Source organism: Hylobates moloch, unplaced genomic scaffold (assembly GCF_009828535.3).
Source record: "Hylobates moloch isolate HMO894 unplaced genomic scaffold, HMol_V3 SCAFFOLD_3, whole genome shotgun sequence".
Classification (NCBI taxonomy): domain Eukaryota; kingdom Metazoa; phylum Chordata; class Mammalia; order Primates; family Hylobatidae; genus Hylobates; species Hylobates moloch.
Window position 1 is genome coordinate 146,588,233 of NW_026652278.1, and position 4,243 is coordinate 146,592,475.

Sequence of the window (4,243 nt, forward strand, 5' to 3'; positions counted from 1 at the left end):
GGGCTCTGGGGAGTGATAGGTGAAGTCCATATAGAGGTATTCTTACTATGAAGGCCATGATACATGCTAGTGATATAAGATTATTGGATCAGGAGGTTACTAGCTCTTGGATGGTAAATATTATTACTAGCATATTTAGTGAACCTGAGGTATTTTGAGTATAAACAAGTGTTACAGATAAAGGAAGGGATCCTACTAGTGTGTAAAATAAGTGTGATCTTGCATTGAGGCATTCTGGTTGGTTGCCTCAGTGGGTGATGATAATTAGGGTAGGAACCAGTGTGGCTTCAAAGAGGATATAAAATATGATTAGTCTGTGGCGGTGAATGCTATGATTAAAAACGTCTGTAGAGAAATCAATATAGAAATATAGAATTTTTTCATGGGGGTGATTCATTGGACAGGTGGTATTGGCTTGCTAGAATTATAAGAGGCAGTAGTCAGGCTGTTAAGATTAGAAGGGGTGATGTCAGCAGGTCAGAAAAGATTCATGAGAAGTTGGATGAGTTATCGTTCAATTGGTTAAAAAACAGTAAGCTGATGAGGCTGATGAGTAGGCTGTGGATAACCATGTTGATTCAGATTATAGAATTTTTAGAGAATCATATCATTGGTAACAGTATAATTGTTGGAGTAATAATTTTTAGCATTGAAGTAAACTTATATTTTTGTATGTAATCTAGGCCATATGTGTTGGAGATTGAAACTAGTAAGGCAAGGTCCACTGCAGCTTCGCAGGCAGCAAATACTAGGAGGATAATGGGTATTATGGATGCTAGGGTGAAATGTATATTTAACGTTATAAGATTATTTATGATATATATTGATTGATGCCTTCTAGGCATAATAGGGATGATATTAGATGGGACTGATAGACTAATACTCCTAGCAGTGATATGGTGTATGCTGATATAATAATGATATTAATAGAGGTCATTTGGTAAATATGGTCTATCATAGTCTAATGAGTCAAAATCATTTATTTTGACTTAAACTATTTACCAATTCAACTCAGTCTAACACTTTTGGGGCTCATTCATAAGTCAAGCCTAGGATTGAAATGGTAACTAATACAAGGGCTGTGCTGATTATTAGTGTCAGGTTGGTTGGTTGATGGGCTCATGGCAGGGGTAGTAGTACAGCAATCTCTAAGTCGAAGAGGAAGAATGTGATGGCTCCTAGGAAGAATATTATGGAAAAGGGGAGGCGGGCAGAGGTTATTGGGTCAAATCCACATTCATAGGGGTTGGATTTTTCTGTATAAATATTAAGTTTTGGGAGCCAAAATGCTTTTATTAGTAGTAAGAGGGCCAGTAAGGTGTGGGTTACTAGGGCTAATGTCAAGTTGATTACTCTCTTTCAGATAATATCGAAACTAATTGATTAGAAGTCAGTGGTACTGCTTATACTAAAAGAGTAGGATCCTCATCAGTAGATAGAGACGTATAAGAATAGTCATACTACATCTATGAAGTGTCCATATCAGGCGGCAGCTTCAAAGCCAAAGTGGTGGTTGGATGTGAAGTGGAATTTTAATTGGCAGAGGAGGCAGATAGTGAGAAATGTTGATCCAATAATAACGTGAAGTCCATGAAAGCCTGAGGCTATGAAGGATGTTGAGCTGTAGATTCCATCAGAGATTGTAAACGGGGCCTCGAAATATTCTGAGACTTGTAGAAGGATCAAGTAAATTCCTAAGGTAATTGTGATGGATAGTGCTTGAAGTATCTGCTTTCTACTACTTTCTGTCAGGCTGTGGTGAGCCCAAGTAGTTGAAACTCCTGAAGCAAGTAATACAGATGTATTCAGGAGAGGGACTTCTAAAGGGTTGAGGGGAAAAATGCCTGTTGGGAGTCAATGTCCCCCTAACTCTGGAGTTGGGGCTAGACTAGAGTGGTAGAATGCCCAGAAGAAACCAGCAAAAAAGAATACTTCTGAGATAATGAATAGAATTATTCTATATCGGAGGCCTTTTTGGACGATTGATGTGTGGGGGCCTTGAAATGTACTTTTTCAGATAATGTCATGTCATCACTGGTATATATAGTTAGTGTGTTGGTTAGTAGGCCTAGAGTTAAAAGGGTGATAAAGTGAAGTCACATGGCCAGGCCAGATGTTATTAGGAGAGCTGGGAGAGCTCCTGTTAGTGGTCAGGGGCTGGGTTTGACTATATGGTAGGCACGTCTTTGGTGGGACATTATGTGTTGTCATATAGATAAAGGCTTACAAGTAGTGCAAAGACATAGGCCTGAATAAGGGCTACAGTGAATTTGAGGATGCTCAGTAGGATTAGAATAAAGAAGGCGATTGAAGCTGTGGGAAGACTGATAGTTGATAGTACTAGTGTGGCTCCTCCGATATAAATGCATTAGTAGGTGTCCGGCTGTAATGTTGGCTGTTAATCACACAGCTAATGCCATTGGTTGAATGAATAGGCTAATAGTTTCAATGATCACTAGCATAGAGATAAGTGGTATAGGTGTACCTTGTGGTAAAAAGTGAGCTAAAGAGGTTTTCATCTTAAAGCAGAAGCCTATAATTACTGCACCTGCTCATAAGGGGATTGCTATACCTAGATTTATTGATAATTGGGTAGTTGGTGTAAATTAACGGGGTAGAGGCCCGGGGAAATTGGTTGAGGCAATGAGAATTAGGGAGATCAGTATAAAGGATCAGGTTTGTCTTTTAATGTTATGGGTAATATTATTTGTTTTAGTACAAGTTGAATTAGTCACTGTTGAATGGAAATCAATTGGTCACTAATTAGATGACTGGAGGTTGAAAATAGTTTGGTGGGAAATAAAATGATTAATACTACTGTGGATAGGCCTAAAATTGTCGGGGTAGTAAAAGGGGTAAATAGATTTTCTTTCATTTTAATTCTCAGGGAGCTTTATATTTTTGAATTTTGATTATTTTTGGTATAGGGGATGTATAATGAAATTTAATAATTTTAACTGAATAATGGAGAATCAAGTTACGGTTATTGACAGGATGACAATGGATCGTGTGAAAGTATCTGGCTAAGGCATTCACTGCAGAGAGGTGTAGATCCGCTCAGTCTTTAACTTAAAAGGTTAATGCTAGATAGCTTTACAGTGATATTATAGTGTGAACATGGATCAGGTTTCAAAGCATTTTAAGGGGGTTAATTCTAGGACAATAGGTATAACACTGTGGTTGAACCCACAAATTTCTGAGTACTGTCCATAGTAAAGGCCTGGTCATGTAGCAGTTAGGGTGGTTTGATTTAGGCATCCAGGGATTGCATCTGTTTTCAGGCCCAATGAGGGGATAGTTCATGAGTGCGGGACATCTTCGGATGAGATTAATATACAGATGGGGATCTCTATTGGGAGAATTGTTTGGTTATCAACTTTGAGGAGTTGAAGTTCTCCTGGCTTTAAATCTGCTGTTGGAATTATATAAGAATCGAAGCCTAATTCTTCATGGTCTATACATTCATAGTTTCAATATTATTGGTGGCCAATTGCTTTGACGGTAACAGTAGGGTTGTTAATTTCATCTGTTATTTACAGAATACATAGGGATGGGAGGACAATTAAAATTAAGATAATGACAGGTAAAATAGTTCACACAGTTTCGATTTATTGGGCATCTATGGTGCTAGTATGAGTTAATTTTGTTGTGAGTATTAGGGAAATAATGTATAGGACTAGGGAACTATTTAGGAAAATATTTAGAGGAGTGTGGTCATGGAAAGTGAGTAGTTCTTCTATAATAGGGGATGTAGCATCTTGAAGTCCTAATTGAACTGCATGAGTCATTAAGACATATAGGATGTAACCTATAAACTAACTTTGACAAAGTTATGTAATAATTTTACTAATATCTTATCGAGACAGTCATAGGGGTTATGGGACTGGCTTGAAACCAGTTTCTGGAGTTTTGATTCCTTCCTTTCTCATTTAGGTTTTCACATAGGTTGGCTCTTCGAATGTGTGGTAAGGTGGTGGACAGCCATAAAGTCACTCTAAATTAGTAGATGATTGTGCAATTGTACTTTTCATTTTGAAGCAAAGGCTTCTCAGATCATAACAATTATTAGTATAACTGCTGTTAGTGAGATAAATGAGCCTGTGGATGAGATAATATTTCATGTGGCGTACGCATCAGAGTAATTGGAGTAACGTCGAGGCATACCCGATAGGCTGAGGAAGTGCTGTGGAAAAAAGGTTAAATTAACACCTATGAATATATTGGTGAAGTGGATTTTAGCCTA

General features: G+C 37.9%; 1 pseudogene; it reads right to left on the reverse strand.

Annotated features, from left to right (window-relative positions):
• Positions 1–2,197: 2,197 nt before the first annotated feature.
• LOC116810304 (ATP synthase subunit a-like) lies at positions 2,198–2,875 on the reverse strand (annotated as a pseudogene).
• Between the last annotated feature and the right edge of the window lie 1,368 nt (positions 2,876–4,243).